The sequence below is a fragment of the Triturus cristatus genome, chromosome 9, assembly GCF_964204655.1.
Source record: "Triturus cristatus chromosome 9, aTriCri1.1, whole genome shotgun sequence".
NCBI classification, from domain to species: domain Eukaryota; kingdom Metazoa; phylum Chordata; class Amphibia; order Caudata; family Salamandridae; genus Triturus; species Triturus cristatus.
In genome coordinates this window covers 659223805-659246246 of record NC_140592.1, presented here as the reverse complement: position 1 = coordinate 659246246, position 22442 = coordinate 659223805, and positions in this window count along the sequence as shown.

Here is a 22442-nt window from a genome sequence, read left to right as displayed (position 1 = left end):
CCATCGTGACTACTGCAAGCACATACGCATCAGGTAACATCCAACGCTGCTGTTCAGACAAATCAACCCAACATCCACTCGAATCCACTTTACCCGTTTTGTCCTTCCATGCATTCTTCTCATTTTCAGCTGCTTCATTCTGGATTGCCTTCACACTTTCAATCGTATTCTCACACATCCCTGATTCAGTAATCCATCTTGCAGACGTTGCAACGTACATTCGGCTCGTCATGTTCTTGGCCGTCTCTTTGGCGACCTCATCAGCAAACGCATTCCCACGGCCAACATCATCCGTAATCTTTCGATGTGCACTGCACTTCACAATCGCAACTTCATTCGGTAGGGTCAGAGATTCCAATAGATCGCTGACTAACTGTCCATGTTGGATCTTAGTCCCATGGGACGTGAGAAAACCTCTTTCTTTCCACAGACGTCCAAAGCTATGTGCTACGCCGAAGGCGTATTGGCTATCAGTAAACACATTCACTCTCTTTCCCTCAGCTAAAACACACGCTCTTGTTAGTGCAATTAATTCTGCAGCTTGGGCAGAATTCTGACTTACTCTTGCGGTCTCAACAATCGTACTCAAAGTCGTAACTGCATACGCGGCCGTCACATCACCATTCTGTAGTTTAAAACATGACCCATCGACGTACAAAGTGCCATCTGGATCTAGTAACTGGGTATCTTTTAAATCAATCCTACCTTTTGTCTCTTCCTCAGTTCTAAAACAACAATCATGAGGCTCTGAATCACTCGACTCTAGAGTAGTCGGCAACAGCGTTGCTGGATTCAATATGTTGCATCGCTTGATCTGAATGTGACTTGCCAAAAGTGTCAGCTCATAGCCTGATAGTCTAGCACTGGTGAGGTGCTGAGTTTTTGTTCGATTCATGAGTGTATCCACAGCATGTGGAACCATGACTACTAACATGTTGTTCATGACTAGTCCAGCAGACTGTCGAATAGACACTGCAGCTGCTGCTGTAGCTCTTAAACAACTTGGCAATGCTCGGGCTACCGGATCTAATGTGGATGAGAAATATGCACAAGGCCGCTGTTTGTCACCAAATTGTTGCGTTAATACACTCAAAGCACAACCTTCTCTTTCATGGACATATAGTGTAAACGGCTTACTGTAGTCAGGAGTGCCCAACACAGGAGCTGAACACAGCGCATCACGTAAGTCGGAAAAACTCTGTTGACATTCATCAGACCATGGCAAAGGGCTCGGAACACCTTTTCCAGTCAGGGCTACCAATGGTTTTGCCATGAGAGAAAAATTTGGGATCCATTGCCTGCAGTATGACGTAATACCCAAAAACGCACGCACTTCTCTCTGTGTGCTTGGTACAGTTATCTGCGAAATTGCTTTGATTCTCTCTGGGGTCAACCTTCTTCCCTCCTTTGACAAAAGATGACCTAAGTAGGTCACTTCTTGGCAACAATATTGCAGTTTAGAAGGTGAAACCTTGTGATGTAAGTCTGACAAATGACGTAATAAAGAAATTGTAGCTATTTTGCAAGTTTCCTTGTCATCAGCGGCCAATAAAAGATCATCTACGTATTGGATCAGAGCAACATCAGGAGGAAGTACAAGAGCATCTAATTGACTCTTCAATGCTTGGCTGTAAATTGAAGGGCTCTCACAATAACCTTGTGGAGCGCGTTTGAATCTGAAACTGCGACCTCCTAAGGAGAAACCAAAAATGTCTCTACTTTCCTCGGCTATCGGTATGCTGAAGAAGGCATTCTTCAAGTCGATCACTGTAAACCATGAGGCTGAGGCAGGAATCAACGTTAATAATGCAGTGATATCTGGTACCACAGGAAACTGCGGAATCACTATTTTGTTAACTTCTCTGAGGTCAATCACAAATCTGTTGATTGGAGGTTTGGAAGGGTCCGTGCGTTTTAAAATCGACAGAACAGGACTATTGCAGACATTTCCTCTAGTTTCCTCTATCACATCTTTCTGTATTAAGTCTTTCACGATCAGCAAAAGTGCACGTTCACCTTCATTCGAAATCCGATACTGTGGGATTCGTGGGAATCTAACATTTGCTTTCAGGCTTACCACATAAGGTGGAATTTCCAAGAGGCCTACATCGTTAGGACCAGTCGCCCAAAGAGTATCAGGGAGAGAACGCTGCTCCGGTGGGAGCTTATCCATCGACATGTACATTGGAGAGATGACTCTGTTGCCTAATGTTAGCTGCACTCCCGAAGGAGAACAGTACAGTGTCGCATGCAGGCGTTTCAACAGATCTAAACCAAGCAGATTCTCATTACAACCGGTTGTTAGGATAAGGGGTGCTTCTAGTTCACATGGCCCAACAGAAATTGATAAAGGACAAGAAACAGGATTGTGAACAGGGGCGCCTGAGAAACCTACTGAAGTGTTCGTTAAGCCAGACAAAGGTGCGCCAGGGAGTTTCGCATGCATAATTGAACTTTTTGCCGCACCAGTATCCAACAGAAACGGTTCGACCACGCCTGATGTAACTACTGCGACATAAGGTCCACTCTGATCAACTGGAACTGATACTACTCCCTCTCTTTGCCTGTGGCTGTCCTAGTACTCGCTTCTCTGAATCTCTTCATTATGTTCATAGTAATCTTCAACATGATACTGTGGAGATCTACCCGGTTGCGAGATTGTACATTTCGCTGATCGAAATAATTTGATGGGCGATCAGCCTGTGGTATCATAGTACCACGTCCTCTACCTCTAGGAGCTTGCATAAACCCAGCATTTCCTCTCTGAGCTGGGACCCCACTAGTCTGTGCGTGGAGTACTGGACACTCATTCTTATAATGGCCCTCCTTTTTACAATAGGCACACTGATTCCATGCTAACTGTTGTCGAGGAAATCCATAATTAAATCTTTGGGACGTCCCTTGTTGGAATTGTGGCTGTTGCTGAAACTGGGGTCGCTGCTGTGAATCTGACTGATTCGAGCGAGGCGGATACGCTTGTTGCAATAGTACTTTAGTCTTCAAATCTTTTGTCTTCTTTTCTGACTTTTCCTTCTCTTCTTTCTCTCTATTCTCGTAATACTGAGCAGTTGCAAGTATCTGTGCTGTCGTCGACACTGCCCATGCACTTTCAGAATCCTTTAACTTGTTACTAAGCTCAGGTAGTAAATTAAACACGAACTTGTCGACAAACAACCTCTGACCTCCCTCAGTACTCATATCTTGCCCACTGTGGTCTACGAAGGTCTCTTCAAATCTAGTGAAAAAGTCAGAGACGCTTTCGTCCTTCTTTTGCTTGCATGCTGATAGTTTATCCCAATTTACCCGTAACGCTGGCATCAGCGTTTTCATTAGATTAATTATTCTGCCAGGTAAGGCAGCAATCAGAGGCTCAGGTTTAGCACCGCCAACTTGTTGCGCATCTGCCGCTATAATAGCTGGCCAATCACCTCCTAGGGCGACTGGGTGGTTCTCTTGCCGAATCTTGGCCCATATAGGCTGTGGCACTACATTGCCAAATAGCATTTCAATGTCTGCCAAATTCATGACACACGCTTGAACTGTCTGCGTTAACTCTTTATAATAACCAGCAGGATTTTTACGCGGGTCCGCAACGCTTGTTTTACTGCTAATACTTCGGCCCGCTTCCAAGGGATGTGTATCCACACTCTATGGAAATGTGCCGGAGCAGCTGCAATACCATTAACCGCATCAGCTTGAACTGATTCGCGCTATATGGGTGGAACTACCCTCATCGGATATTGACCTCGTCTTTTCCTAGTAATCGTTGAACCATCAGGGTCCCGCGGTGCTCGAAGAGGGGAATCATCCCTATAAGCTAAAATCAGTTCTATCGCTCCCCTTACTTCTGAACCTATCACCATCCCTGCGGCAAATTTTTGCTGAACATTTATCAAATCAGAGGGGACGGAATCTAAGTCATCATCATCCCATTCTTCACGCACAAGAGAACACATCACGTCAAAAACATAACGTTGAGTTGGTTCATTCCATTGCATAAAGGTATCTAACACTCTTCGTGCATCATACTTCGCAGCTTTCGACATCCACCTAAGAGCTGTCGAATCTAACATTTCTCGTTCCTGGGGACCAGGAAGCTGGCTACGTCTCTGTGTAGAGTCAGAAACGGGGGTCCCAATTAAAGACCTGTAGAGAGGAGTTAAGATATTAGTTACAGAGTCGGTTATTTTCCGACGAACGGAAAGCGGAGTCAGAATGTTTACAGGGTTCGGGAACAGGGCAGCTGGAGCAGATGAAATAGTAAGGGTGGGAGTAGCAGGTAAAGCAGTTTGCGATACGACAGGCAAAGGCGGAATAGGCGACCCAGGAAGAGGGGGTGCCGAGGGAACATTAACCACGGGAAGGACAGGAGCTGGAATCAAAGGAAGTGGAGCAACTATTCCAGGCTGACCAGCAGCTGGCTGTACAACAGGTAGTAACTGTGGTGCTGTAATACCCTGTGCATACGGTGGAGGTGATCTCAACAGGTAAGACAACAGAGGATCCTTTTCATGGTCCTCTATCGGCTTAGTAGGACAAGATGGCAATACAGGGTAACATTTATCAATCGCCAAATTATGTTTTCTATTCGCCAACTCCATTGCTTTCTCAGTCTCGTTGACATGCAACTGCCTAGCAGACTCCATTAAAGTCAACCCTTTCTCTTTCTGTTCTTTCTTCGTCTTCCTAATTTCTCTCTGTTTGGCTTCTTTACGCCATACGCGAAAAGAATCAAACATTGCCGGCCGGGCTTTTCTTTTAAACAACTTCATTTCTAGATTGTCTAGAATTTCGCTTTCGAAGCTACCATGCGGTGGCCAACTAAGGACACCATCTTTTCTGGTATAACGGACCCATACTTCATTATAAGCAATAGGACCTACACCATGTTTACAATAGAGCTCATATGTAGGCGTTCCAATCGGAGGAACCGAACACGAATCCTCCAACTGGGAATCCCCGTTGCAACTTAACCAGGACAGGAAACAATTACTATTGTTAGTCATGACAAACCAAAGACAGATTCCAACCAAAATGCGCAAAGAACTGAGGCCTACCAAAATGAACCAATACCAAAACAAAGATTATCTAAACAAGAGCAACCAATGATAATCTACGAATTCAAAAACAAACGTATCCAAAGAGCAAAACCAGAGCAACAAAGAACAACCAATCTGAGCGTAACCCAGTTAATACTTAACTGAAATGTGGAAGACGTCACCAAGGAGAACCCGTCTACGTTTCGCCGTACTAAGGTCTGCACCTCGGGTCCAAGACAGGGCGACAGTCAGGGCAACGGTCCTCTGTAGCCGTCTGGGAACGGGAACCCTCGTGGAAGAGATCGTCGGGCCACTTTTACGACATGCAGGGATCGATGAAGCGGGGTACCTCCCTCCGGAATCTTCACACGAAACTCCTCAAACTTTTCAGGCTTTGGACCGGTACCGGATGACGTCGCCCCACGTTGGGCGCCAATTTGAGGTTCTGGACTTTTAAGAGTCCAGAGGTGTCAGGGAAACAACACCCAAAGACCCCTGAGTTCCTTCCTGTCTCGGTGCACAAATAAACAGAGACGCGGGTTTCTCGATGGTGGCGTCAGAGACCAAGATTTATTTACTGCAGGGACACAGAAGTCATAGGAACCACACAGAGGCAGAATCTACGAGACTGTTCAAATTGCATTAAGTGGGTTGCTCCTTAAATACACGAAATATGTCTTTAGGCAACATTACACGAATATTTCTCATGCCCAACCCGGTATCCCAAACAGACAATAAATAGACATCAAACAATAATTAGTCGTAGGTTTTCGGTATTCGATCAAGTCTCCTTGTCAGTTTTCCATTCTTTGCCCGATCCTCCCCATCATAAAAATCGTAACCTCCCCATTGTAAAAGCCCAGAAGGAGAGGAGCAGAGCCAGGTGCAAAGGATTGAAAAGTAGGATAAGAGGTGTTTATGGATCATAAACGGGCATGGCTACCGTCTTCGGCCTCTCAGTCAGGACAATGGACACGAGAACCAGTATAGCAGGACTGGCCTCAGGCAAGGGAGGCAGCTTGATTCTGCCTAGTCATGCAGCGTCAGCCTTTCTTGGGGCTCGAGCTTACGTGTCCTTAACAAGGTGATTCTGCCGGGGTCATCGCTCGTCCATTGACTATGTGAGGGCAAGAAACAAAATGGATGCCGTATCTAAAATGGATGCCATGACTTAACAACAGAATGCCCTATTTTTCAGTGAATTCATGCTAGTTGCGCAGCGAAAACACTGTCATGCATATAATGGATCATTTACGGTTCATTGGTACCAAAATCGTGTCAGTACTACGATACCGAATACACGGGTTCGGATCGCTACAGAACCTCACCTCTTTTAAAAGCGATGATTTTTAGACAAGCCCGAGTTGCCTTAATGTATCTGCAGCTTCTGCCGAACAATCATATGCTCTTTGCAGTGATGAATTTCTTAAAAACAGCACTTAAATCCAGAAATTCTAGATGTGTTGATGGTTGATTGAGGTTTTTTCTGAGTTTATAAATCTTTATAACTTGATTAATAAAAGTCATTGCCTTTATTTGCACATCACTTAGAATGAATTTTAGCTGTACTGTTGATGTGTTTTATTGTTTGCACTCTTTTGTATGTATCTTTCATGGTTGTGATTACTTGCAAATAAAGGTTAGATAAATACTGAATATGTTGCAATACATTTGATTTTTATCTAAAATATGTACTTCTCATTCTGTAATCCCGAACTGCCTCCCACTCTTCGGTGCTTTCTGAGCAGTTGCTGGAGTTTCAGATACTTCATTGCATTTTCGGATATACGCACATGCCTTAGTGCTATTTTCCTTTCTCTCAGTTTTCTTGCTTTTCTTCACTAACCTCACTCGCCATCCTGCAGACAGCAACAGATCACTGCCTCTAGACTCTCTGAAAGTTACTGCTAAGCCAGCTGAGTATGACACTAGGGCTGATTCACAAAAACATTAAAGAGTAATGCAGAAATACTCTTATGTACTCTTACATGCCTTTGTGAATTGCCCAGAGATTTGGAATTTCTTCTCAGTAAAAGCGCAAAGAGAGCACAGTTCTTTCTATTTGTTCTAAGTGTATATCATTTCAATTCATATTTATTCGATTCATGCAAAGTGTATCATAAAAGAATACATAAAAAGCTGCAGTGCATTAAAAGACAAATATAGAAGTATAAAACAGATATGATAAAATACAAAACACACTTTAACATGCAGCAGATAAAAACTTTCTTCACATTAATATAGCCCTAAGAAATCTTGCAAGTACCACGCATGTAAACAGATTTTGAAGAAATTGCAAGTATAAAAATGGCAGCCTACATTGTTTAAAATTTAGAGATTTCATTAAAGGTATAATAAAAGATCTTCTTTGGCCTTTTTTTTAAATTTACAAAAGAACACTGAATGAATGGTTGTTTGTGTAGACACGTTGTCAGAAGGACAGGCGATTAAATCGTTTGACCAATTGTTAACATTTTGGGAAACTTATCAGGCCATGGAATATATCTAACCTGAAACGCGTTAAAACAAATCTATGATGAACATTAAGAACATTAAGAAGGTACGTTGCATTGAAAAGGTAGTTATAACCATTTGATTATGTAAAACCGCTGTTTTGGTCGTTTGCACACACAACCTCAATTCCTCAAATAAATTAGGCACCCTGACTTTAGTGCTTTCTGGAAGATGTGTCTCAAAGTTTCAAGTTGATCGTAAAATTCCGGACGATTAATATCTGACATAAAACTCTTAAAGAACTTTAACCAGGAGATTCTTATAGCAAACTCTGAATCACAGCAGTCCTTTACCATGGCACGGTTAAAATCCATGTAGTCCGAGGTCCATATTTTGTGCCAAAGAAGGACTGGCTGAAACTTAAGCAAATCTTTTAAATATTTAGGTCCCAGTTCAGAGTGACATACAAAGTTTGAGTAACTAGAAGGGAGTACTAAAAGATTCTTTTTTAAAGCCTTTTCCAACACCGTTAGTGATTCAACATTTGCGTGTCCCCATATTTCAGAACCATACATTGCAATAGTTCTACATTTTGCATTGTAAATGGTCAACATTTCTTTCGGCTGACTATTCCCCAGTTTCCTTGCAAAGTTACGAAGAGCCAGAACAGATCTAACAAATTGCAGCCTTCTCGAAATAATAGCACTTTTCCAATTCCCTTCACAGTCAAATAAAATTCCCAGATACGAGAAGGTCGGGGTTCGAGGTAAAACAGCTTTTCCTATGAAAATGTTACGACACTTGGGTGAGTTACGGCCGACTGTCATAATAAATGTCTTGCTTATGTTAATTCGTAACCCCACATTTTCCATTAAAAGGACAAAGCTGTCAAGGAGACGCTGCAAGGCCAAAGGGGTGCGCGTCATAAGTACTGTGTTGTCCGCATAAAGCAGAAAAAGCTATTGGCCGGTATTTAATTTGCGGCAAATCCTTGCAGGTGCTAGCAAGAGTGTTGTCCAGGTTGTTAATGTACAGGTTAAATAAAAAAGGGGCAAGTACGCACCTCTGGCGTTCTTCTTTTTAATGCTAAAGGGACGTGTGCACTCACCCTTTATACCAAAATGTACCCTTGCATAACTACTTGAATATAAGTGTCTTAAAAAGTAAACAATGGACCAATCAATACCCATCGAACTCATTACAGACCAAAGCTTGTCGTGGATTACACAATCGAAAGCTGATGATAAATCAACAAAAACCATGTACCGGTTGCCCCTCTTAATGTACACATATTTGCCCAGTAGCAGGGTCAAGTTGATGGCTTGCTCCGTGGTCCCAATTCCCTAGCGAAATCCATATTGTAAATCAGAGATCTTGTTATTACTATCCGTCCAGCTTTGAAATCTGCCAAAGAGAATGTGGCCCAGCACCTTAACTAGCGAATCTAGCAAGGAGATGGGTATATAGTTCACTGGGCAGTTACGATCACCTTTCTTAAATATTGGTACAATCTGAGACTCTACCCAAGACTCTGGCATGATCCAAGAACATGAGTGAGAAGGTGGCCCCAAAGATCAATGTTAGTTTTAAACAGGTCAATCTGGACCCCATCAGGGCCTGGAGCTTTGTTTCCCTTACTTGAATTGATTGCAAGGGAAACCTCTTCCAGGGTAAAATTGTAAGGATGAATAATATCACAATCTGTAGTAGCCGCATACAAGCTGGAAAAGTGTGCTACCCAGTCCTCTTCGGTTACCACAACCTCTATTTTTGACTTATCATCTTCCTTAAAGAATGGAGAATTAATGACATGCTAGAATGCTGTGGCGTCGTTACTACGACTAGCCTCGTACAATTTCTCCCAGGCCTGCTCTTTTTTAGGCTTTTTTACGATTTTTTGCGTAAGCTTGTATATCCGGCTCCAATGCTGAACCTCCCCATGATTCCTAGGTTGGTTTTTCAAAAGTCTTATGAGTTGTTTATGGGCCTCACTGCATGCATGGTCAAACCAGCCTTTCCTCTTTAACACTCTTGTCTTCTGATTAAAGTTATTTGGCAAAAAGACTCCACAATGACAGAGGCTTTCTCCTAGGTATCCAAACAAACCTCAAAGGCACTCCTTTGTTGCTGGATTATTTGCTCTAGGAAGCTAGTCTGGTCAACCATGGACCATCATAAATTATAGCCATTCATGCAAGAGAGCTCTAAGTTCGCCTCGGTTAACATGTGATGACAGGCCCTTTGAACTTTAGCTGACCCAGAGTTCAGCAATAAATTCTGAGGATAATGGTCACTCATTGCACAGTCATGTAATGTAAAATGTGTGACTAGTGCTAAATAACGATTGGAAAATAACAAATAGTCAATAAGACTGTTGCCCATGGTGCCATTGAAGGTGCATGTTACCTCAACTGGGCTATCCCCAAATTCATTACTGAAGCCTAAGTCATATTTAAAAATAAGCTCATTAAGTTTCTTACCATAACCTGAGTGTAGGAAGTGGGTGACATCATCGTTTAATGGTGCAGTCATGCAGCAAATACTGTTAGAAGGCAGTTTACAGGGGTGGATATTAAAGTTCCCCCCATGTTAGGATTTTGACCCCATTCCCCTTAGAAAGTATAGATTCCAGCTCAGTTTCAAGTAGACCCAATATAACCAGTATGTCAGGATCAGTAGCATTGGTGTAAACATTCAAGCCATTCTGGTGAATTGAGCTGACTAGCAGCCCAGCTACGTTCCAAAATAGAACTGTGATGTTATTTAAGTCTGGGGATTTAGAGTCCACAATTATCTCATTACTCAAAGCTGGTTGCTCCATGGTTGTTAGGATATTTGTACCCCACTCTGACAGGATATTAGTAACAGGGGTTGGAATTATGGAAGCAGGGTTTTGAAAAGTGGTTCCCACTAATGATTTGTCCATCAGTCAATCTACCCCCAGTTAAGCTTTAAAGGCTATCAAACCTGTTGGACGTTGCGATAGAGTACAAAAAAGGACTTTTAAAATTTGGATTTGTGGCTGGTTGTTACAATATACATTGTATTTGGGGGAGTCATTGTGTCAAAGCATTCGGCTGAATGAACAGTTGTCTGGGGGGCTTATAAAAGAAGCCAAGCGGGAAAGCTAAAATTTGGTTTTGAGTTGGAAACATTAACTTTGCCCAGCCCAATATTCAGTTTACCAGGCCTGGGGTTTTGAAAGAAAGCACCACACTGTCACCCTGAAACACTTTGGAACCCTTTCCAACCCACCCAACCCATCTGGCCATCTTGAAATCTGGATAAAGCGCTCCTCCCATCCCCACTTTAGAGTTTAACCTTGAGCAATGTATTTCTCAATGAGTCCCATGTTTCATAGTGTGGGGATTATATGGGCAGAACATTTGCCAAAATAACCCGATATGGGTTAGCGTTAGGAGGGAGGTCTAATCAATCCATAACAAGCGGGGTGTGTGGGGGAAGTCCTCCTCGAGTAGGTAATAAACACGGAGCCTGATGATGCCCCCTTGTTATGTGCCCTTACTGCATCTGTAACAGGTGCAAGGTGTGGCTGGGGCACTGTAGCTATCACTGATTGAAAGGGTTGAGGGTGTTGAAGAGGCACTTCACTAATCCCAGGAACAAGTTGTTGAATTGGGGGGTTATAAAAGTTCTCCGGACAGCACCAATGGTACTGCAATAATCATTTGGCACTTCCCTCCCGTTCCCCATGTGCAACTTGTCCGGGCCTAATCTTTCTGCACATGCTAAAACAGCACATTCAACAGCTTAAATTTGATCTGTAAGACTACACACAGAGGATTAATAAGATCAATTAATGTTTGCATTGAGGTTGTTAATAGAGGACAGTCCAGGGAATCAGAAGGTTCAGAAGGCTGTGATTTGCTAACGTCTCTTTGGGACTTAAAGCTAGAGCCTGGTTTTAACACAGACGACCTTTTTGTAGCTTTTAATTTCCCATCAAATGAAACAATGTTTTTTTTTTGTGGAGTTTTATATAGCGCGAACTAGACCCGGAGGTATAAGAGTGCTTTACATGAGCAGCAGTTATGTTACATACGGACGCATTCATTTTTGTTAGGTAAGGCGAGATTAAGTGATTTGCCCAGAATCACAGAATGTTTTTTTTTTTTTTTGAAAAACCTTTATTGAGATTTCAACAAATAACAAGTATGGGCCTACAACCCCCGGGGCCGGCCGCTAAGCAGTCAGAGTAACAAAAATCAATATTTATCACAGGCAGCACCTCGGGGAGCAGAATCTCCATGCTAGTATACTCTCGCCACTGACCAGCCCAAGTAGGAGACCAGGATACAAAAGGTTTTCGTTTTATAATAAAAGAAGATGGACGGATCAGGTGCCAAACAGTTTCCCAGCAGTAAAAAATGGCAGGAAGAATGATAAACGTCAACGATAAACAGCAATTTATCTAGTCAATGGCGCTGAAACAGGAAGTTCAGGATGTGGAGGAATATCACGGCCATTTGCGCCTGCAGTCCCCTGCCCTAAAACCCAGAAGACACCACGGAAATTGTGGCACACAGGAAAACGCAGCGATTAACACCGAAGGAGTTCTACCATGCTGATCCCAGAAAAGAAAGACAAAGAAGAATAAGAGAAGAAAAAGGAGGCCATGGAAAAAAAAGGGGTTAAAGACTAAAGGATCCCCTCCCCCAACCCCCCACCCTGCACCTCTGCAGATGAGTACGGCCCCCCCCCCCAGCAGTGTGCCTGTCGCCCCGGAACCAGACCCGAAATATAGAAGAAACAGAGAAAGAGGAGTAAGAAAAGAAACCCCACCAGACGGGGGGGTAGAGAGAATATTAATAAACTGGAGGAGGGCCTTCAAAACATGCCCCCGGCTTCTCCCTCCCGCACAATATGTTTTCCCCCAAAGCAAACAATAAGCAACACCGAATCGACCATATCAAGGAAGAATGGGGAGCATTATGCGCCTATTACACTAACAGTTATGCCGTGAGAGCACGCAACCCCAGAGCCCGCCCGCTTATTAGATGACCACCTCTGAAGGATCAGCCTTATCCTTGGCCACTCTTTGCGAATCTACCCATGCATACCCAGCGACCCAGTGCCATGTCCAATGTTACAAAGAAGAGGAGCGTCCAAAAAAGAACATGAAGCGACACACACAGGTAGGGTGGAAGTCTCTGAATCCCAACACAGTCAGCAGTATGGAGAGTCATCTTTCCCAGTGCTGCTCCAGGATCTGCACTGCACACAAGGTCCAAAAAGGCGAAATCAGCCAGGGCAGGCGACCGTTGCTTGAATATTGCCTGGGTCGCCGGAGGCCGCGCACGGGACAAGACCACCACCCCCCACTCAGGTCCAAGACCTCCGGAACAGACCAGGCCCACAGCCAACTGATCACACGTTAGTATACTGTCCGGAGTTTCCAGCTGGTCGCTATCCACAGGGGCGGCCACGACACTGTCCTCCTGTGTGCAGTGTAGGAAGTCCCCGCGTACCTGGGGACAGGCAGGCAGCAACTGTTCCGATGCTGATGCCACCCCATCAAGCTTACTCCCCAATACCCAGGCGCCGTGAACCAAGGTGGAGTGAAGGGCGCCGAGAGCCTCGAGAAGATCACCATACCCCAGCACAGCTCTCGGCGCTCGCTCCGCTACGCTCCTCATAGTCGCACACTTCCAATCGTGCTGCGACCCAGTGTACAGGATGGTAGACTTCGTCCTGTCAAGATGGCCGCCGGGTGTGAGAAGTTGGCCTGATATGTAGTGCTCACTATTCTAGTGATCACTGTGTATCATTCCAAACGACCCTTATTGATGATTGGTTGTAAGTCAACCTTTTAGACCAGCTATCCTAGTAGCGTGGATACGAGCAGTCTTTAGGCTAAACTCTAGAGGGCGTGTTAAGCCAGCTGTTTACCATCACATATACCCCTTGAACACCAAGTGAAAGGACACCACACAAGTTGTTATGAAAATAAAAGGATATTTATTTATAACAAGACTACCCTGGCTCCTTATGAGTCAGGGAGCTAAGCACACTACAAAACTCTTAGGAAAATACTTCAGTTGCACAATTTACACAAATGCCCGAGGGGCACGAGAAACCATCTACACTAACAGTGAAATGCGAATGGTTAGAGTCTGGAGGTACTGATTCCGGAGTGATCCGATCAGTGGGACTAAACGAAAAAGGAACTGGACACTTGTAGAGCGAACCTGCGATGGAGCACCGAGATGCTCGAGTTACCTAGCCCGGAGGCTGCGGCTGCGTGAAGTTCGGCAAGATGTCGGGAGTCCTCGTGTAGTCTCAGGAGCCTGAAAGAAGCAGTTGCTGGCAGGCGACCAGTGACGATGTTCAGAGCGATCCACGCCTGGATCGGTGATGAAGGAAACCTGAAAGCAGAGGGGACTCAGTTCTCAACCGCTAGCCAGCGATCGTGTGGGTACCAGGAGGGTACCGGCTGAAGTCACCTCGACCAGGTGAGTGGGTGACGTCGGACTCGGCTGTTCCTCGGGCCAGGAGGCGCGGCGGCGACCAGGATGGAGGGCGAGCTGTCCATCGAAGGTGTCTGCTGTCGATGATGCTGGGCCCAGGCAGGGGCAGCGGATCTTGGCAGTGGCAACCCAAGCGGGGGAGTCAAGATGGCGTCGGGAGTGGACCAGGAGGGTCCGTGGTACTCCTCTGTTGAAGGGGAGCAAGAGCCAGTCTGGAGCAACCAGACTAGTGATGAAACAATCGTGGTGCGTCGTGAAGAGGGCCACAAGCCGGTCGGCAAGTGGTCGAACAACGCGGTGAACAACAAGGAGCGGAAGGGCCCCCACGCAGATCTCGGGGATGCTGGGGAGGCAGACTTCGATGCTGGAGCTGCTCAGGGTTTAGGGCTTCTCAAACCCTAGGTGCACTCACTCGAGGGTCCCTCGGTGGGCGTGCTAGATAAGCGTCGTGCAGGTTCTGAAGATAGCCGGTCCCGCAGGTCTCGTCACACCTACGTCTCTCAGCTGGGCTGATGAGGTAGGTAAAAGGTCAGAGATGGCAGGGTACTCGGGTCTCGTCGAGCTGGGCAGTCTTGATCCGTAGGAGAGACTTACAGCAAACCGCAAGCGCTTAGGTGGTGCCTGCTGGTGCAGGGTGGCTACTCCTTAGCCACAAGGGAGAGTCTTCAGAAATAGTCAAGAGTTCCTTTCGTGGAAAGTGGTTCGTGATTCGGAGTTATCCGATTATCTGATTATCCAATTTGGGAAGGGGACTCGCTCCTACCTTTATTCTAAGAAAAGGGGCTGGCCCGTGACTAGGTTCTACCTATGGGTGGAGCCAGGAGGGGGGTGGTTACACCCCTAACCTTTGTCCGGCTTCGCGCCAGCTCAGGGGCTGGTGTGCCCCCGAAACTGGTTTGAGCCGGGCTATGCACAGTGAGCACCGGGGTGCCACTTGCAATCACCTTCCTTTCAGCCCTGCCTACCTGGGATACACAAACCCTGTCTGGGACGGTGCTAACACCGCCCTCGACAGGAAACCCTTTGTCCAAGCTCCCCTTGCTGGAAGGTCCCCCAGCAGCAGGAGGTCAGACTTGTGTCTGGTGGCAGCATCCATTTTGTGATGCTGAGGCTTGAGTCAACTTTAACCGGGGTTCAAGGTTACTTCCATGTCGTGTCCCTCTAAAAGGGGGGAATGCTAACCCCGTCACCAGGACTGGCGAGGGGTTCGTATTCCCATTCGTATGACACCTTACTCGACATGTATAGGTGAGGTGAGGCCAAAGTTAGCAATTGCATTAAAAGTAGTTGGCCCGCGTCACCATGGAACGGCTATTAGGACTTGGTTCCGCAAGCCGTCGACGGGCTCAGCTCGCGCCAGAGCACCGTCCCACATGATCCCCTGCACTCTGCCTTCAGGATTGATAAGGCCTGCTATAGGAGTGACTGATAGGAATCCATGTGTCCATTTTAGGGTTTAGGTGTAGGAATACTACACCTACAGCAACGGGTGATTACACCACGTGGCCCCAGCTGTCGTGCAGCCAGTTGTGTCAGATTTGGGCGGCCATTCCAGGGGTGGCATAATACATGCTTCAGCCCCTGGTAGGCCCTGGGTACACCGATGCCCTGGATACCTGTGGTATGCTGAGACAGGGACTGACAAGGCGGCCCAGTTCCAATTAGTGGATGCACCTAACGTACAGGTGTGTTAATTTCGAGAGGGAACAGCTAGGCTGTGGGTCTGATTGGCAGGCCCACAGCCGGAGAAAGTCGTAAACCAATGAAGCAAAAGCAAAAAATCTGGGTGATCATAGGATTGCAGACCCTACTCTCCTACATGACCCCCCCCCAAACTTCGGGACAATAAGCTAACCTTGACCAGGTGAGTCTTCTTGCTCTAAGTGGAAATACCTGGAGAGCCCATCTGCATTGCCATGATCAGTGCCAGGTCTATGCTCCACTGTGAAGTCCATCCCCTGTAGGGAAATGGACCACCTAAGTAGTTTGGGGTTTTCACCCTTCATTTGATTTAGCCACAAGAGGGGCTTATGGTCGGTCTGAATCTTGAAGTGAGTGCCAAACAAGTATGGCCTCAACTTCTTCAGGGCCCAAACCACAGCAAAGGCCTCCCTCTCAATAGCTGACCAATTCTTCTCTCTGGGGGTCAGCCTCCTGCTAATAAAAGCTATGGGCTGGTCATGACCATCAAAATTCAGTTGCGATAGAACAGCTCCCACACCCAGCTCCGAAGCGTCTGTTTGGACAATGAATGGTTTGGAGTAGTCTGGACTCTTTAGGATAGGTGCTGTGCACATGGCCTGCTTTAGGTCATCGAATGCCTTCTGACAGCTTGCTGTCCACTGAACTTTTTTTGGCATCTTTTTACTTGTCAGGTCGTTTAGCGGGGTCACAATGGATCCATAATTTCTGACAAATTTCCGGTAATAACCAGTCAGGCCCAAGAAAGCTCGAACCTGAGTCTGGGTGGTTGGAGGAGCCCAGTCCTGGATGGCCTGTATTTTGCTCTCCAATGGTTGAACCTGGCCTCCACCTACAAGGTGGCCCAGGTCTACAACCTGTGTCTGCCCTATCTGGCACTTGGTGGCCTTGATAGTGAGGCCTGCCTTCTGCAGGGCCTCTAACACTTTCCTCAGGTGGACCAGGTGATCCTCCCAGGTGGAGCTAAAGACAGCGATATCGTCCAGATACGCCGCACAGAAGTCGTCCAACCCAGTGAGAACTCGATTCACCAGCCTTTGGAAGGTGGCAGGTGCATTTTTCAAACCAAAGGGCATTACCACGAACTGATAATGCCCACCCGGGGTAGAAAATGCTGTTTTGGGCTTGGCCTCCTCAGCTAACCTGATTTGCCAATACCCAGCTGTCAGGTCAAACGTACTTAAGTAGTTGGCCGAGGCCAACCGGTCGATAAGTTCGTCTGCTCTTGGTATCGGGTGGGCGTCGGTCTTAGTGACCGCATTGAGACCTCTGTAGTCCACGCAAAACCTCATCTCTTTCTTACCGCCCTGGGTGTGAGGTTTCGGCACGAGCACTACGGGACTAGCCCAGGGGCTGTCCGAGGGTTCAATGACTCCCAGCTCCAACATTTTCTGCACCTCTGTCTTGATGCAGTCTCTGACATGATCAGGTTGCCGATAGATTTTACTCTTTACGGGCAGACTGTCCCCAGTGTCGACCTCGTGGGTACACCACTTGGTCTGACTGGGTGTCAGAGAGAACATATGTCGAAAGGATTGAAGAACCTGTTTACAATCCTCTTGTTGATGTCCAGAGAGGCTGCCACAAAAGACAACACCATCTACTGATCCATCGTCAGGGTTCTGAGAGAGCAGGTCTGGGAGAGGGTCACTCTCCTCCTCCTGTCCCTCATCTGTGGCCATGAGCAAGCCCATGCCCTCCCTGTCGACATATGCCTTGAGCCTGTTTACATGGAGCACCCTGTGGGGGCTCCGGGGAGTTCCCAGGTCTACCAAGTAGGTGACCTCTCCCTTTTGCTCAATGATCGTGTGGGGCCCAGACCATTTGTCTTTGAGTGCTGCTGGGGCCACTGGCTCCAGCACCCACACCTTCTGTCCAGGCTGGTACACAGTCAGGACAGCCTTTTGGTCGTGCCAAGCTTTCTGTAATTCTTGGCTCGCCTCCAGGTTTTTAGACGCCTTTTCCATGTACTCCGCCATCCGCGAGCGGAGATCGAGCACATAGTCCACAATGTTTGATGCCGGCTTTCTGAGAGGTCTCTCCCATCCTTCCTTTACCAAACAAAGGGGTCCCCTTACAGGATGTCCGAACAGAAGCTCGAAAGGGCTGTAGCCAACCCCCTTCTGCGGGACCTCTCTGTAGGCGAACAAGAGGCAGGGTATCAGGACATCCCATCTCCGCCGAAGCTTTTCAGGTAGTCCGTGAATCATCCCTTTTAGGGTCCTGTTGAATCTCTCAACAAGCCCATTGCATTGTGGGTGATAGGGTGTGGTGAACTTGTAGTTGACACCACATTCCTTCCACATAGCAGTCAGATATCCCGACATGAAGTTTGCACCTCTGTCTGAGACGACCTCCTTAGGGAAGCCCACTCTGGAGAACACTCCAAGTAGGGCCCGTGCCACCACAGGTGCCGTAGTGGTCCTAAGGGGAATAGCTTCAGGATACCTGGTGGCGTGGTCCACCACCACCAGTATAAACTTGTGCCCTGATGCTGTCTGGGGTTCCATTGGTCCGACAATGTCGATCCCCACTCGTTCAAAGGGTACCCCCACCACTGGTAGTGGTATGAGGGGGGCCTTTGTCGTGCCACCTGACTTACCACTGGCTTGGCAAGTGACACAGGAGCGGCAAAACTCCTTCGTATCTTCGGACATGTGGGGCCAGTGAAAGTGTGGAACAATTCTGTCCCAAGTCTTATTCTGGCCTAAGTGACCTGCAAGGGGAATCTCGTGGCCCAAGGTGAGAAGGAAACCTCTCAGAGACAAGGGGATGACCAGCCTCCTGGTCGTACCAGGTTTGGGGTCTCTTGCCTCAGAGTACAGGAGTCCATCGTCCCAGTACACTCTGTGGGTACCTGTGGCGTTCCCTGCAGCCTCAGCAGCGGCCTGCTGTCTGAGGGGTTCAAGTGAGGGGCAGTCTAACTGTGCCTTCCCCAGGTCTTCCCTGGAGGGTCCCCCTGAGCCCAGAAACTCAACCTGACCAGGTTCAAGCTCTTGCGGCTCAGTTTCCCTCAGTTCTTTAAGGTCAGCCTCCTCGGAGACTTGATCCACGACCTGGGGCAAGGGGGAAGGCGAAGCCTTACCCTTACTGCTCCTTTTCTTGGAAGGTGTCTGGTCCGTTCTTCCAGGATCCAGCACCTGTTCAGTGGGGCATCTTTTGGCCTGTGACCTGGTCACAGCAAGGACATGTGCTGGCAAACCTAACATTTCCATGTGAGTCCTCTGCTCCACTTCTGACCATTGTGACGTTTCCAAATCATTGCCCAACAGACATTCTACGGGGAGGTCTGAACTAACCACAACCTTTTTCGGGCCACTTACCCCCCCCCAGGAGAAATCAACAACTGCCATACTGTGATTGGTAGTGACGTTGCTGGCATTGGTCACTAGGTAACTGGTACCTAGCATGATCTGTCCAGGGTCCACGAAGTTAGGCGTCACCATGGTGACACTGGCACACGTGTCCCTGTAGGCCTGAGCCACTTTTCCATTAATCAAAGGTGTCTGTCTGTATTTGCCCAAAGTATTGGGACTGGCATCAGGGGACATATCCATATCCCCTGTACAGACAAGGACGGCCTGAGTGAGCGTGCCGACTAAGTCGTCACTCCCCTCGGTTCCCAAGGTTAACCCAACTAATGCCTTGGGAGGCGCACTACCACTGCTGACTGTACTAGGGGGCGCAGGTGCCTTAGGGGCTGCAGTGGTAGGAGTTTGCCCTCCTTTCTTGGTGCACTCACTAAACCAGTGAGTCTTACTTTTACAGTATTGGCACCACCTTTTTGACTGGCCTTCTTGAGTCTTCTTCTTCTGTGAAGCCTGACCCCCACCCTCTTTGGTTTGTTGGGGACCTGTCGAAGACTTCTGGTCATTTTGTTCGTTCTTGTTACCCTTTTGGTCTGCTTTCTTCTGACCACCCTGGTTCTGATTCTGGTTCTGCTTGACCCTTGTTCTGACCCATCTGTCCGCCTTCTTTCCCAATTCTTGGGGAGAGGTCAGATCCGAGTCGACAAGGTGCTGATGCAACAATTGGTTCTGACAGTTATTTAAAATCTGTTCTCGCATGATAAGATTGTACAATCCTGTGTAATCAGTAACCTTGCTACCCAGCAACCAGCCTTCCAAAGCCTTAGTGGCACAATCGACAAAGTCAGCCCAATCCTGAGACTGAATTTTCTGGGTGTCCCGGAACAGCACTCGGTACTGTTCCGTGGTTAAGCCGAACCCATCAATCAGTGTGTTCTTCAGGACTTGGTAGTTGTTAGCATCCTCAGCTCTTGTAGTGAGGAGCTTGTCCCTTCCTTTACCTTCAAAGGAAAGCCACAGTATAGCTGCCCACTGACTTGGGGGGACGCACTGGACAGTGCAGGCCCTCTCCAAGGCAGTTATCCACTTGTGGATGTCGTCCCCTTGTTTAAAGGGGGGCACTATTTTACTCAGGTGTCTAGTGTCTATACCCCTGTCTTTCTCTCTATTGAGAATGCTGCCACCAGCGGGATCTAACCCACTTAATTTCTGCTCTCGGGCCAAGGCAAGTCTTTCTTTGGCGAGGGCAAGTTCTTCCCGCTCGATCCTCAGGTTGACCTCCCGCATCTTCGCTTCATGCTCCCTCCTCTGAGGGGAAGTCATTCCTCTCTGAGAAGATGCCTGAGAGACATGTGTATGAACCGATCTGCCAGAGCCTCTGGAGAGAGACCTAGCTCGTCCGTTCCCAAGGTTAAGCCTGCTTGAGCGTGGGCCCGGGGCTCCCCCAGCTCCATTCTCATGCCTGCTTAAGTTGGTCCTTGTAAGCCTGCCGACTACCACTGGACCTTTGTCTGCCTCGTCTCCCGACAACTCGTCCTCGTCCTCTGTGCGGAGGTCGAGGTCTGGGTCACCGAGGGTTCCCTCTAAGGGCGGCATGTTCCCATCTGCACTGGGGGGACCTGTGTTAGAGGACCTCCTAGCATCGTACGCCTCTAAGAGACCTATCAGAATTGCGATGGTAGGGTTAGAACCCTGGTTTAGCTTCCTGGAGGCACACAGTTGTCGCATCTCCTTGAAGCTAAGAGTTGCATATCGTGACACGACCTGTGGAGGGTCACTGACCACTAAGGGAGTCTGCGAAGACTCTCCGTGGATCGACATGCTTTTCTAGTGAGGTGTAAGTGTTGCACCTACCTACACTATGGGTTTACCTACTGATCCCTTGCTAAGAGTTGTAGTCAGGGTGTGCTAAGCCCTGTTACACTACAACAGCCGGTTCAGTAGAACTCGGAGTATTCTAAGTTAAGTTATGTGTACCTGGGTACTTATGTGATCTTTCACTGCGATATTCTTAGGATACGTGTGTGGTAAAACAACAGCAAGCTCAAATCCCAACCGCTGCCACCAATGTGAGAAGTTGGCCTGATATGTAGTGCTCACTATTCTAGTGATCACTGTGTATCATTCCAAACGACCCTTATTGATGATTGGTTGTAAGTCAACCTTTTAGACCAGCTATCCTAGAAGCGTGGATACGAGCAGTCTTTAGGCTAAACTCTAGAGGGCGTGTTAAGCCAGCTGTTTACCATCACATATACCCCTTGAACACCATGTGAAAGGACACCACACAAGTTGTTATGAAAATAAAAGGATATTTATTTATAACAAGACTACCCTGGCTCCTTATGAGTCAGGGAGCTAAGCACACTACAAAACTCTTAGGAAAATACTTCAGTTGCACAATTTACACAAATGCCCGAGGGGCACGAGAAACCATCTACACTAACAGTGAAATGCGAATGGTTAGAGTCTGGAGGTACTGATTCCGGAGTGATCCGATCAGTGGGACTAAACGAAAAAGGAACTGGACACTTGTAGAGCGAACCTGCGATGGAGCACCGAGATGCTCGAGTTACCTAGCCCGGAGGCTGTGGCTGCGTGAAGTTCGGCAAGATGTCGGGAGTCCTCGTGTAGTCTCAGGAGCCTGAAAGAAGCAGTTGCTGGCAGGCGACCAGTGACGATGTTCAGAGCGATCCACGCCTGGATCGGTGATGAAGGAAACCTGAAAGCAGAGGGGACTCAGTTCTCAACCGCTAGCCAGCGATCGTGTGGGTACCAGGAGGGTACCGGCTGAAGTCACCTCGACCAGGTGAGTGGGTGACGTCGGACTCGGCTGTTCCTCGGGCCAGGAGGCGCGGCGGCGACCAGGATGGAGGGCGAGCTGTCCCACGAAGGTGTCTGCTGTCGATGATGCTGGGCCCAGGCAGGGGCAGCGGATCTTGGCAGTGGCAACCCAAGCGGGGGAGTCAAGATGGCGTCGGGAGTGGACCAGGAGGGTCCGTGGTACTCCTCTGTTGAAGGGGAGCAAGAGCCAGTCTGGAGCAACCAGACTAGTGATGAAACAATCGTGGTGCGTCGTGAAGAGGGCCACAAGCCGGTCGGCAAGTGGTCGAACAACGCGGTGAACAACAAGGAGCGGAAGGGCCCCCACGCAGATCTCGGGGATGCTGGGGAGGCAGACTTCGATGCTGGAGCTGCTCAGGGTTTAGGGCTTCTCAAACCCTAGGTGCACTCACTCGAGGGTCCCTCGGTGGGCGTGCTAGATAAGCGTCGTGCAGGTTCTGAAGATAGCCGGTCCCGCAGGTCTCGTCACACCTACGTCTCTCAGCTGGGCTGATGAGGTAGGTAAAAGGTCAGAGATGGCAGGGTACTCGGGTCTCGTCGAGCTGGGCAGTCTTGATCCGTAGGAGAGACTTACAGCAAACCGCAAGCGCTTAGGTGGTGCCTGCTGG